We start from the raw sequence: 14,736 nt of genomic DNA, 5'->3' as shown, positions 1-14,736 counted from the left end.
GGGTTAAGTGTCTGACTCTTGATTTCAGCTCCGGTCATGTTCTCATAGTTCCCTGCATCGGCTCTGTGTTGACAGCTTGGAGCCTGCTTGGAATCCTCCCCTTCTCTCTGCCCCTCCCCTGCTCACTCTCTCTCTCTTTCTCTCAAAAATAAATAAATAAACATTTTTTAAAAAAATAAGAAAACAATTCAGTTACAAAATGGGCCAGAGACCTTAACGGACACCTCACCAGAGAAGACATACAGATGGCAAATAAGGATATGAAAAGATGCTGCACGTCATGTATGTCACCAAGGAAATGCAAGTTAAACCAAGGAGCTACCACTACCCGCCTATTAGAGTGGCCAAGATCTGGCACATTGACAACACCAAGTGCTGGTGAGGATGGGGAACAGAAAGAACCCTCATTCACTGCTGCAAATGCAAAACGGAACAGCCACTTTGAGCCCAGCGATTAATTTTATAACTATTATTCTAAATTCTTGTTCTGTTATATGGCTTAAATCGTTTTTGATCAGTTTGTTAGCTGTCACTACTTCCTGGAGTTTCTCTTGAGGAGAGTTCTTCCGTTTCGTCATTTTGGGTAGTCCCTAGGGTAGCTTCAAACGGCAGGGCACTTCCCCTGTGCTGTCTGGAGTAACTTGTGTTGGTGGGCGGGGCCGCAGTCAGACTGGTGTGTACCTTCTCTTCCCCTCTCCCACTGTGGAGTGGTGTGGCCCCTGTCTGGGCTACTTGCACACTGCCAGGCTTGTGGTGCTGCTTCGATGGGATCTGGCGTATTAGCCGGGGTGGATCCGCAAGGTGCACAGGGGTGGGAGGGGCAGGCTTAGCTCTCTTTGCCCATCAGAGGTCCCCTGTGGGAGGGGGAGAACAACCACTTTGAAAGACAGTTTGGTGGTTCTTACAAATCTAACTATCCTCATGCCATGCAATCCAACAGTTGTGTTCCTTGGTATTTACCCAGAGAAGCTGAAAACTTACATCCACACCAAAACCTGCACTTGGATGTTTACGGTAGCTTTATTTTTATTTTTAAGTTTATGTGTTCATTTTGAGGGAGATGTGGGGGGAGGAGGGCAGAGAGAGGGAGAAAGAGAATCCCAAGCAGGTTCCATGCTATCAGCACAGAGCCCTGCAGAGCCCTTTGTGGGGCCTGAACTCACGAACTGTGAGATCATGACCTGAGCCAAAACCAAGAGTTGGACACTTAACCGACTGAGCCACCTAGGTGTCCCACAGCAGCTTTATTTATTTATTTATTTATTTTTTAATGTTTATTTATTTTTGAGAGAGAGAGACAGAGCATGAGCAGGGGAGGGGCACAGAGAGAGGGAGACACAGAAAGTGAAGCAAGCTCCAGACTCCGAACTGACAGCACAGAGCCCGATGTGGAGCTCAAACTCACGAGCCATGAGATCAGGACCTGAGCCAAAGTCAGACTGACTGAGCCACCCAGGTGCCTCACAGCAGGTTAATTTTTAATTGCCAAAACTTGGAAGCAACTATGATGTCCTTTGATAGGGGAATGGATACATAAACTGTGGCACCTCCAATAGTGGAGTATTCGGTTCTAAAGAAAAATGAGCCTGGAGGAGCCTTGAATGCACACTACTAAGTGAAAGAAGCCAACCTGGAAAGAGTACATATTGTATAATTCCAACTACATGACACTCTGGAAGAGGTAAAAAGTAGTTAAAAGATCAGTGGTTGCCAGGGTTTAGAGAGGAGGGGTGAATGAACAGGCAGAGCACAGATGATTTTTAGGGCAGTGAAAATATTCTGTATGATACCATAGTGATGGATACATATCATTATAAATTTGTTCAAACCCATAGAATGTATGACACCAAGAGTGAAACCTAATGTAAACTCAGGATTCTGGGTCATAATGATGCATCAATGTAGCTTCATCAATGGTAATAAATGTACCGCTCTTGTGGGGATTGTTGGTAATGAAGGAGGCTATGCACCTGTAGGGGCAGGAAGTATACGTCTCTTAATTTTGGACCTAAAACTGCTCTAAAAAATAAAGTCTGTTTTAAAAATGCATGGAAGTGGTCCCTGGGTGGCTCTGTCGGGTAAATGGCTGACTCGGCTCAGGTCATGATCTGATGGTTTGTGGGTTCGAGCCCCGAATCAGGCACTGAACAGACAATGCAGAGCCTGCTTGGGATTCTCTCTCTCTACCCCTCTCACATTCTCTCTCTCTCTCTCTCAAAATAAATAAATGTTCAATTCAATTTAATTCAATTCAAATGCGTGGAAAAAAACCTCTCTATCTGCAGATGACATGATTTTGTATATGTGCTGCCGAAGCAAGCACAGATGACATGATTTTGTATATAGAAAATCCAGAAGGATCCACTGAAAGCTATTACAACTAATAAGTTCAGCAAGGTTGAGAATACAACATCAATATGCAAAAATCAGTTGTATTTCTATATACTAGCAATGAACAATCTGAAACTGAAAATAAGAACAACAATTTCATTTACAATAGTGTCAAAAGAGTAAAATACTTACAGATAAACTTAACAAAAGAAATGCAAAATGTATGGTCTGAAAACTTAAAAAAAATTCTTGGAAGAAATTAAATACAAACTAAATAAATGAAAAGACATCCTGTGTTCATGGGTTAGAAGATTTAATATTGCTAAGATGGCAGTACTTTCTAAAATGATCTACATATTCAATGAAATCCTTATCAAAATCCCTGATTTTTTGCAAGAAGTGATTCTAATATTCATATGTAAATTCAAAAAATTCAGGATAGCCAAAACAATCTTGCAAAAAGAACAAAGTCCTGATTTTATTTTATTTTATTTTATTATTGATTTCTTTAGAGAGGGAGAGAGAGAAAGAGAATGGGAGCAGGAGAGAGGGGTGGAGAGAGGGGCAGAGACAGAGAGAGAGAATCCATGCTTAGTGTGGAACCCAACACGGGCTAGATGCCATGACCCCGGGATCATGACCTGAGCTGAAATCAAGAGTTGAAAGCTCAACCCACTGGACCACCCAGGCACCCCCAAAGTCCTGATTTTAAAATGTATTACAAAGCTAGTGTAATCAAGACTGTGTGGTAGGCATAAGAATAGACATATCGATCAATGGAATAGAATGAAGAATCGCTTGCAGTCAATCTATTTTGGACAAGGGTGCCAAGACAAATCAAAGGGAAAGAATAGTTTTTCAATGAAATAGTGCTGGGACAACTGGATATCTATATACAAAAGAATGAAATTGAACTCTTTGTTCATACCATACAAAAACATTAACTTGAAATGGATCAATGACCTAAACATAAGGGCTAAAACAACAAAAGTCTTAGAAGAAAATACAGACATAAATCTTCATAACCTTGGATTAGGCAAAGGTTTCTAAAGCTATAAGACAAAAAACATACAACAATAGAAAAGTATATAGATAAATTGAACTTCATCAAAATTAAAATCTTTTGTGCTTCAAAGAATACCACCAAGAAAGCATAAAGAATGGAAGAAGATATTTGCAAATCATATATTTAAGGGACTTGTACCTAGATTATATGAAAAACTCATACAACATAACAATAAAAAAATGAATGACCCAATTTAAAAATGGACAAAGGATCCAAGCAGACATTTCTTCCAAAGAAGATATGCAAATGGCCATTAAGCAAATGAAAGGTACTCAATGTCTTTAGTCACTAGAGAAATTAAAATCAGAACCACAATGAGGGGCACCTGGCTGGCTCATTGGGTGGGGCGTGCAATTTTTGATCCCAGTGTCATGGGCTCAAGCCTCACATTAAGTGTAGAGATTACTTAAAAATAAAATCTTAAAAAAAAAAAAACACCGTAAGATCCTACTTCACACCCACCAGGATGGCTATAGTCAAAAGACATAATAAAAAGTGTTGGTGAAGATGTAGAGAAATTAGAACCCTCATACACTGCTGGTGAGAACGTAAAATAGTATAGCTGCTTTGGAAAACAGTTTGGCGGGTCCTGAAAAGATTAAACATAGAGTGACCATATAATCTGGCAATTCCACTCCTAGATGGAACAGCTGAAAAAAAATGAAAACGTACATCCACACAAACACTTGTATGTAAATGTTCATAGTAACATTGTTCTTAATAGCCAAAAGTGGAAACAACCAATCGATTCATAATAACCAATCAATTCAATCAATTCATAGTAGCCAATCAATTCAATCAATAAAATAGCCAATCAATTCAATCAATCATAATAGCCAAAAGTGGAAACAACTGATAAGTAGATAAACAAAGGTGCTATATCCATTCCATGGAATATTATTCAGCAATAAAAATGAATAAAGTACTGATGCCCACTGCAGCATGGATGAACCTTGATGAAATTATCCTCAGCGCAAGAAGCCAGATTACAAAGGGCTAAAATTATATGATTATAAGTATGATATGATTTCTTTTGTATGAAATGTCCAGAACAGGCAGATCTCTATGGACAGAAAGCAGATCAGTGATTAGTAGTTGCTTGGAGCTGAGGGTTTGGGAGAAATAAGGGATAAGTGCTGATTGGTAGAAAGTTTCTTTTTGGGGTGACACAAAGGCTCTACCTTGACTGTGGTGATGGTTGTAGAACTCTTTTAATATATTAAAAACCATTGAACTGTACACTTTGAATGAATGAATTATATGGTCTATACAAGTTGCATACACAAATGAATTCAGATTAAAAAAGAAGTGATGGAAAACTGAATAAGAACTGAATAAGAACAGTAATATGCCAAGGTCAATGTCCTGGTTTTGATGCTATACTACAGCCAAATAGGATATCACTAGTGGGGGGGAGTGAGGTGAAGGGTACACGGGACTCTCTGTACTAATTTTACAGTGTCCTGCGAGCCCATAATCATTTCAGGATAAAAGTTTTAAGATAAAATAGAATTTCCCAAAATCGGAATGCTCTCTCTCCTGAGAAATGATGATTTCTCCATTGCTAGAGTTTTAAAAATGTTGTGACTCTGAATCAGGATCGCAAAAAATATATAGTTCGTTCATTCATTTGAGGGCTGGTGATCAATAAGGCTTTTCTAGGGCAAATTTGGACCGGCTGCTATACAAGCCTAGGTACCCCTCCTCTATTTCCTAGGCCTGCAATGTGTGATCTGGAATGTGGAATTCTCCCAAAGGGCCAGGAAGGGCCACCTGTCCTCAGGGTTCCAAGGCTGACACACAATATCTCAGTTCAGCTCTCCCTGAGCAAACCCTTCTCAGTTCAGCCCCAGCTCTTAGGTAATGAAGCTGGGAGTGGTGGGGTGTGGGGAGCAGCTCTCTCCAGAAGCATCTCTGATAAGAAGCAGAGTGACTTCCCGCTCCAGGAGCCATGTGAAGATAGAGACTGAGTCTTACTCTTGAATATCCCCTGCCTAGTGCTTTGCCCAAAACAAGAGAACTGGCTTGTGGATACAGACCTCTTGAAGTTCCCTCTTGAAGCCAGTGGGTCTCAATTCTGACTACACGTTAGAGCTCTGAAAACATGTTCTATATCCAGAGCAGTTAAATCAGATGTATTTGTTTTTCTTGCTTTCCTATTTCATAGCATCCTCGATGTCATTCTTACATCAGGCTCAGTGATGAGCTTCTGAGGGATGTTTCTGACGATGACCTTCAGTAGAGAGCAGCACCCATCAGTCCCGAGGAGGGTTCGCTTAAACAGGATGTCAACTCGATATCCAGTTTGGGGCTTATCTAAGCTTCCACCAGTTTATTTTATCTATTTTATTTATTTATTATTTAAAAAAAAATTTTAACGTTTATTTATTATTGAGAGAGAGAGACAGAGCATGAGCATGGGGGGTGGGGCAGAGAGAGGAGGAGACACAGAATCCGAAACAGGCTCCAGGCTCTGAGCTGTCAGCACAGAGCCCGACGCAGGGCTTGAACCCACAAACCGCGAGATCATGACCTGAGCCGAAGTCAGACACTTAACTGACTGAGCCACCCAGGCACCCCTATTTTATCTATTTTAATGTACGTGTTAGCAAGCCCTCTTGCTCAACTATAAACCCCAGCTGTTAAAGCCAGAAGTAGACAAGACCACTTAACTCATGCTCTAACTGCAACCCATTGTTCTTATTTCTTATTGCACTTTCTTGAGGCATTGAAGAAGATGTTTTGCAATGACCAGAACATTCCAACTGCCCTGTCAGGAAAGCCCTGATAGCAACGGAATGCCTAGAAGACCACACCCTCCACGTCCCTGCCCCTGCCTACGATCCCATGCTGAACACACACTACCATCCCCCGCTGTGGTCACTTGCTCTCTGCCTGCTCTCTTGCACCTCCCCTGCTCCCAGCACCTGAAATAAATCTCTCTCTCTTTCTCTTTTCCAAACCCTTGTCTCTTGAGTTATTGGCTTCTCTTGTGACAGGCTTATCCGAGTTTGGTCAGCAACAGGGTTGGCAAACCCAGCCAGGAGCTATGTGTCCAGCTCCCTGGGTTCTCCAGGACGGGGCAGTTCAGCTTGCCAGCACCAGGGCTCACCTGCTCATTTCCTGAGTTAGTGGCTGTGATAGGTCATTGGGTAACACTTACACATAGAAAGCATAAGCCCCAAATACCAAAAGTGGTACAGTGAGAAGGAAGTGTACTTCCCACCTTGGCTCCCCAGAGGCCACCATTTGTACCAGCTCATGTTTCTTCCCAGACAACACACCCATATAACCTTAGTAGAGATGCATCTTACAACTCTCGTGTGCTTTGGTGTGTTGTAAATGGTTCTGAAAAGAAAGATACATTTAGGAGTGACAGTAAAACCTTGGATTGCGAGTAACTGTTCTGCGAGTGTTCCGCAAGACGAGCAAACGTTTCTAATAAATTTCAGCTTGATGAAGGAGCGGTGTCTCGCAATACGAGTCGTACGTGTCGCCGAAGGTCACGGGATCACACCTGAGCCGAAGGTGCTTGGAATTCGCTTTGATACGCAAGTGCTTTGGATCACAGGCATGTTTCCAGAACGAATTATGCTCGCAAACCACGGTTTTACTGTACTGCACTCTATCTACTTCACAGTGTATATTTGCCTGGTAAAAAGCTCTGTTTCTCAAACTTATTTGAACCCAGAACTCTTCTTTTGGAGAAGAGTCTTTTTTTTTTTTTTTTTTTTTGAGAGAGAGAAAGGGCACAAGTGAGTGAGGGGCGGAGAGAGAGACAGAGAGAAGTGGGGCTCACCTGGGGCTTGTGTTTTTTTTACCTGATGTGGGGCTCGTGCTCACTTGAGGAAGATTCTTAAAGACATTTTCTAGTACTGGCATTTTCTGACACCACATATAGGAGAATGCTCATGTGGCAGGGTCCTGTTTGATAAATTAGTGAACGTGTCTTCATTCCTGGTCATTCCTGGGCCTTTTGACCTTTCCCCTAATAGGGCATCGGCATAGCATTCTGGGCTCACGACCCCAGAGAAAGGAGGAGTACAGCAACACAAAAAAAATGTCCATTCTGGATTTCTGACTTTCAGATTACATCCTTGGGACAACAGGATGAGAGATAAAGGCTTTGAGTTTCAAAAGTCAAAGCCCTAAGGGACTCGGGGCCGGCAGTTTATAACAGAAGTCACAGATTTGGATGGCTGTAAGGGAATAACTTTTTCCCTGCCTTAGGAGACCCTCTGAATTGAGGAAGGGAGAAAAATATCAGAACAAGATGAGGCACCAGTGAGTGTCCCAGAGAAGGGGAGGACATGATAGAATCCCCAGAGAAGTTTGCTACTTCCCCTTGGTAACTCCGAGGGGAAAGCAAACCCCACGGGGAAGTCCCAAGTCCAGGATGGCACAAAGCGTCTTAATGAGAACTGGGTTTTGCCGCACCGAGTAGAAACTCCACACTAAGGGATTTATACACTTTGAAATTTCTTTTATCTTTAAACAAATTATTTTAATTCCAGTAGAGTTCACACACAATGTTATATTCGTTTCAGGTGTACAATCTAGTGATTCTGCACTTGCATTCATCACCCAGTGGTCGTCACTGAAGGTGCCCTCCTTCATCCCCACCACCTGTTTCCTCCAGCCCCCCCACCTCCCTCCTCTGCTAACCACCAGTTTGTTCTCTACAGTTAAGATTCTGGGTTTTTTGGTCTCTCTTCCCACCCCCATCCCTCGTTCACTTGTTTTGTTCTTAAATTCCACACATGAGTGAAATCAGATGGTATTTGTCTTTCCCTAACTGGCTTATTTCACTTAGCACTATACTGTCTAGATCTATCCATAAAAATATGAAATGCTTCATGAATTTGCATATGTCATCTTGGCTCAGGGGCCATGCTAATCTTTGCATGGTTTCCAATTTTAGTTCTGATTTTTAGTATATCAAAGCGAACACTAAAACTTATTTCTCGTTAACGTAAAAGTCCGGGTTGGTCATCCAGGGCTAGAAGCGTGCTCCACATTGTGAAGAACCCAGGCACCTCCATGTTGTTGCTTTGTCTCCCAAGGCCTCAACATCAGATTTCCAGTTCTGGGCAACAGGATCGAGGAAGAGACAGCGAAAAGACAAAGGGAACCCACATGCTGTTTCCTAAGAAAGGTCTATGGAAGCTCCCATATATTTCTATCACATTCATTTCACAGGAAGTTACTCGCCTGGTGTTATGGGTTGAATTATGTCCCTCACAAAGATACGCTGAAGTCCTAACCCCCATACCTGTGAGTATGACCTCATTTGGAAATAAGATCTTTGCAGATGTAATCAGTTTAAGATGAAGTCATTAAGGGTGGGCCCTAATCCAATATGACTGATGTCCTTGTAAGAAGAGAGAGAGACACGGACACTGGGAGAAGACAACATGTGATGCTGGAGACAGATGTGGCTTTCAAGTGGGATTATGATGTGAGGAAAGCTGTATTCTAAGGAGACTATCTCCTCACTGTGTCATTACAATTCTTAGTGGCTGGCAAAGGAGCCAGCAGGGGCCGGATCTCGAAGGACCTCGAATAGCAGGCTTAGGAGGCCTCCGAGGGTGGAAAATATCTGCAATGAGATGCCTTCGCTTACTCTTTGAGAGGATCCTGAGACAAGGTCACACGCAGAAGGAAGGCCATCAGCAGACCTTTCTGTCTTCCTTTGGTCCATGTGTTCCATAAATGAGCAAAAGATGGCCTTTGTGTATGGGTCCCTAGGTCGTTCATTTCTTCACTGCGGGCCGAGACCCCTTAGCTCAAGAGCCCACCAGCACAAAACTCAAGTTTTTACACACCCTCTTATTTTATTTTATTTAAAATTTTTTTTAATGTTTATTTATTTTTGACAGAGAGAGAGAGAGAGAGAGAGAGAGAGAGAGACAGAGCATGAGCGGGGGAGGGGCAGAGAGAAAGGGAGACACAGAATGGGAAGCAGGCTCCAGGCTCTGAGCTGTCAGCACAGAGCCCGACGCGGGGCTCGAACTCAAGGACCACAAGATCATGACCTGAGCCGAAGTCGGACGCTCAACCGACTGAGCCACCCAGGCGCCCCAGACACCCTCTTATTTAAAAAATAACTCAAGCAAGCAGATTTTTAGCCATTTAGAGTCTGTCTGCTTTGCATACTTTGCAAGACACAGCTCACCCCATATCTGTGAGCCAGAGATAAGATAGAGCCTGACAGTTATAAGACCCCAAGCTGCTCTTTGACCCAGACACTCCCCACCATGTTGCTGAACATGTAAGCCCCTCTCTGCATCCCATACCCCCCCCCTCTTCTGGATGGGAAGGATCCCTCTCATTTGCTCGCTTTAAACTTCTTATGTCTCATGCTGTCAGAGACTTGCTCTGGAATGTAATCCTGTTCAAGAACAACCTTGTTAAAACTTGTGTGTTACTGCCTCTCATGATCATGTTTGTCCTTGGCCAGTCCCAAGTCCCTCGAATTGTGACACCATACCCCTCTTACTCCTTCCTGAGACTGCAGCTCAGGGTAGGGCTGAGGCTTGAACACAGGCCCTGTTCTTCCTAGGTGAATCCTCTGATTTGACCAAAGGGGAGAGAACATACTGGGTGGAGGGGATGGATACTAGCCAGGGACCTGGAGATGTGGCCCTGAGGCCCTGTCCTTAGCTCTAGGGAAAGGCAGTTTTCAGGATATGGCCAGGATGCCATCAAGAAAGGGTACACTCCTTAGTGAAAACCCAGACAGTGAAAAACACATACTGCATGGTATCACTTATATGTGGAATATTAAATTTTTATTATTATTTTTTTTTAGAGAGAGAGAGAGAGAGAGAAAGCATGTGAGTGGGGGAGAGGGGAAGAGGAAGAGAGAGAGAGAGAGAGAGAGAGAGAGAGAGACACCCAAGCCCATGGATCCTGATGCGGGGCTCAATCCCACAACCCTAGGACCATGACCTAAGCCAAAATCAAGAGTCATCGGATGCTCAACCAACTGAGCCACCCAGGTGCCCCTATAGGTGGAATCTTAAAAAAAAAAAAAAAAAAGTCAAACTCATAGAAACAGAGTAGAAAATTGGTTGCCAGGGGCTGGGATGTGGGGGAAATAGGGAGAGGCTGGTAAAGGGGTATAAACTTTCAGCCATAAGATAAACTATGAGTAAGTTCTGAGGACCTAATATAAAACATGGTGACTACAGTTGAAAATACTGTATTGTATAATCGAAATTTGCTAGGAGAGTAAACTGTAAATGTTCTCTCATGAAAGAAAGAAAGAAAGAAAGAAAGAAAGAAAGAAAGAAAGAAAGAAAAGAAAGAAAGAGTGGTGAATATGTTAATTAACTAAATGGGGGAATCCTTCCATGAATACATATATCAAATCACTGAAATGTACACTTCAAATATCTTAAAATTGTATATGTCGATTATACCTCAACAAAGCTGAAATTTAAAAAAAATAGGGCCACGTCTGGTCATGATCTCTTCGCTATGTTCAGTACAACGATCACTTATAGAGCAGAGTCTAGGTATTAGAGTCTTTCCAGCAGGTTCGAATGTGCCCTAGAATATTACCTCCTTGAGGGCAGGAACTTTGTGGTCTTATGCATTACTGTATCCCCAGTTCTTGGAACAAGGCCTGCCTCACAGCTGGCCCTTAACATCTACTGAGAAAGGGAGGGGCGGAGGAATGATTGACTTCCCTCCAGGGACCCCCTCCAAGCTGGGTTGAGCCAAGTTCTGGTTTGCGCCAGCCTTCTAAGGAACAGCCCCAGAACCTTCTGGGCCCAACGAATGGTTGACAAAGACACCCCCCTTCCTCACCCCAACCACAAATACCAGTGAGGAGATGCCTGTCACACAGGAATGTCCACTCTGGCCTCTGAGGCTTACAGACCCACATTTTCCACTGTCTGCTGGCCACCTCCAGCAGGAGGAAGTGGAGACAGGCTTCATATGACTCGGCTCCGGCCAATCCCTTCCCTCCCCCATGTACACCTCAGTTAGCTGAGTAGACTTCTGTGTCCAGACTTCTGTGTCCCTCCTCCACCCTCCCCATCGAGAAAAGTCCTCCCACCCTTACCTCCCGTTGCTACCTGAACCCCATTCAGCCTTTCCAGGCGGAATCAAAAGTCAGCAACCGGATTTCTTAGCGAGGGCTTCTCTGACCATGCTCCTCTCCCATTCTCCCCCACCCGACGGCCACCGGCGTGGAAACCCAAGGCAGGAGGAGCAGGTGGGGGGGGGGGGGGCAGGTGCATCTGGGGCGAACACGAGAGGAGTGACTGTGAGACACCCAGCAGGAGAGTAAGCTGTGACTCTTGGACTCCCATTTTACTCCTCATCCCGCACCATCCTTCCCAACCCCTGCCCAGAGGCTCCAATCTCCGCGGAGCTCTGCTCTCGGCCAACGCTCACCCAGCTACCGGCGACGTCACAGGAATCCCGCTATCTCATTGGTTGAAATTTCCTCTCCCCCTTGCGTGGGAAGGAGGGGAGCTGTGGTCCCCGGAGTCCTGGGAGGCGGTCTCCGTGGCGACTGCAGCCTGGCAGCAAGGGAGGAACCAACTTGGACCTCCCCCGGCCTGCTCTAGGAGACGGGATCCCCCCGGCAGAGGCGGCTACGCCCGCAGTGTCTGGAAACCGGAAACCGGATCTTCCCCTCTCTGGCTCCGCCGCACCACCGCAGAAGGGAAGCGCGGTGAGGGAGGCGAGCGTCCAGCCTCCAGCGGGACCGCGAATGTGCTGGTCTCCAGCTTTGTCTGTCTCACAGTGGCATCTCCTCTGGGCATGTTTTTCCTGTGTGGATCCGGGGAGAAGGAACTGTCCGCGATGGCCCAAAAGCAGCTTCAGCTTCAAAATTAGAGGTTCTTATTAACTAGAGGAGACTGGATTCTAGACCTGGCGTTGTCTCTGGCCTCAGTTTCCTCATCTGTAAAATAGGGATATTTTAGGTTTGGCTTGCAGAGCGGGAGTGCAGGGGCATTAGAGCCCCTCTGGGCCTGTGGTTCCAAGCTGGGGGCCTCTCAACTGCCAGGTGTCAGGATGAAGGGACTTGCCCCAGGTCCCAATTTGACAAGTGGCTGAGTCAGAACATAGGTCATTTCCAGCGTTTCTAACCAGCAAGACACTGGGTGATCTTTCAGAGCCTCCATTTCCTCATTCGGGGGCTGAAAAGCGATTCAGTGGAGTGTCCCCAGAATCACGTGAAATCATGGAGAAAAGATATCAAGCACATGGCACTTAATAAATGGTCATTATAGTGTTTTAAATTAATTTTTAGTAAAATGAATTTTTGGAGCATCTGGGTGGCTCAGGCAGTTGAGTGTCCGACTTCAGCTCAGGTTATGATCTCACAGTTGGTGAGTTCCAGACCCCCTTCCCCGCCCCCTTCCCTCCCTCCCCCTCCTCCCCCCCCCTTTTCCTGGGCCTTGGGTTCTGTGCTAACAAAGGGACTGGAGCCTGCTTCGGATTCTGTGTCTCCCTCTCTCTCTGCCCCTTCCCCACTTGTGCTCTCTCTCTCTCTCTCTCAAAAATAAAAAAAAAAATTAAAATTTTTTTAAAAAATAAAATGAATTTTTGTTAAATGCATATTCTGTATTGGGTCTCATGCTTATTCTGTTAACTCTGTCCCTCTTTGGCTAATCTGGCTTCCTGTGCTTCTCCCCACCACCCCACCACGCCATTTCTGTAATTCTTAGGGACTCTGTTTGCTTCTCCCTCATCCTGATCACTTTACTATCCCCTGCACTAGCCCAACCTGCTACTATCTGGTAGATTCCTCCTGTCCTCACTATCCCCATGGACAAGGCCACAGACTTTGCCATAATTAACAGTTTTGTAGTTTTTACTATAGGAGCACAGTTGGGTGCCAGAAAAATAATGAACGAATGTGATCATGAAGCTTAAGGAAATGATACCAAGGTGTAATGTGACTTCTCTGCCAGGCACTTAAATATTGGCATCCCTCTGGTTACTGGCCTAAGCTCACTTTCCCTCTCAAGTACATGTCTGCAGACTGTTCCCAAATCTCTGTTGCCAGCTCATCTCCCTCCTGACCTGTGGACTCAACTGTGTACTGTGCAATGTCCTCATTCTTCCATTCAAGAACGTGGACCTAGAACTATATACCAATTTCCCTGATGAACATGGATGCAAAAATCCCCAACAAGATATTAGCCAACTGGATCCAACAATACATTAAAAAAATTATTCACCACGACCAAGTGGGATTTATACCTGGGATGCAGGGCTGGTTCAATATCTGCAAAACAATTAACGTGATTCATCACATCAATAAAAGAAAGGACAAGAACCATATGATCCTGTCAGTAGATGCAGAGAAAGCATTCGACAAAATACAGCATCCTTTCTTGATAAAAACCCTCAAGAAAGTAGGGATAGAAGGATAATACCTAGAGATCATAAAAGCCATATATGAACGACCCAACACTAATATCATCCTCAATGGGGAAAACAGAACTTTCCCCCTAAGGTCAGGAACAAGACAGGGATGTCCATTCCTGCCACTGTTATTCAACATAGTATTGGAAGTCCTAGCCTCTGCAATCAGACAACACAAAGAAATAAAAGGCATCCAAATCAGCCAAGAAGCGGTCAAACTTTCACTCTTCTCAGATGACATGATACTCTATATGGAAAACCCAAAAGATCCCACCAAAAAACTGCTAGAACTGAATCATGAATTCAACAAAGTTGCAGGATATAAAAATCAATGCACAGAAATCGGTTGCATTCCTATTTACCAAAAATGAAGCAACAGAAAAAGAAATCAAGGAATTGATCCCATTTATAATTATACCAAAAACCATAAAATACCTAGGAATAAATCTAACCAAAGAGGTGAAAAATCTATGTACACTGAAAACTAAAGAAAGCTTATGAAGGAAATTGAAGAAGACACAAAGAAATGGAAAAAGATTCCATGCTCCTGGATAGGAAGAACAAATACTGTTAAAATGTCGGTACTTCCCAAAGCAATCTACATATTCAATGCAATCCCTATCAAAATAAGACCAGCATTCTTCACAGAGCTATAACAAATAGTCCTAAAATTTGTATGGAACCAGAAAGACCTCAAATAGCCAAAGCAATCTTGAAAAAGAAAACCAAAGCAGGAGACATCACAATCCCAGACTTAAAGCTATACTACAAAGCTGTAATCATCAAGACAGTATGGTACTGGCACAAGAATAGACACTCAGCTCAATGGAACAGAATAGAGGACACAGAAATGGACCCACAAACATATGGCCAACTCCTTTTTGGCAAAGCAGGAAAGAATATCCAATGGAATGAAGACAGTCTCTTCAGCAAGTGATGCTGGG

The 14,736-nt window shown here is 44.0% G+C and overlaps 1 non-coding gene across 1 annotated transcript; it reads right to left on the bottom strand.

The window, feature by feature from the left end:
• Window positions 1–8,235: 8,235 nt before the first annotated feature.
• On the bottom strand, window positions 8,236–8,337 carry LOC122236796. Its single transcript, XR_006215049.1, has one exon. It is a non-coding gene; the product is annotated as a U6 spliceosomal RNA (small nuclear RNA).
• Window positions 8,338–14,736: the final 6,399 nt, after the last annotated feature.

The sequence above is a fragment of the Panthera tigris genome, chromosome A2 (assembly GCF_018350195.1).
Source record: "Panthera tigris isolate Pti1 chromosome A2, P.tigris_Pti1_mat1.1, whole genome shotgun sequence".
Classification (NCBI taxonomy): domain Eukaryota; kingdom Metazoa; phylum Chordata; class Mammalia; order Carnivora; family Felidae; genus Panthera; species Panthera tigris.
The sequence above is the reverse complement of the archived record's forward strand: the minus strand, read 5'-3'. Positions and strand labels throughout refer to the sequence as shown.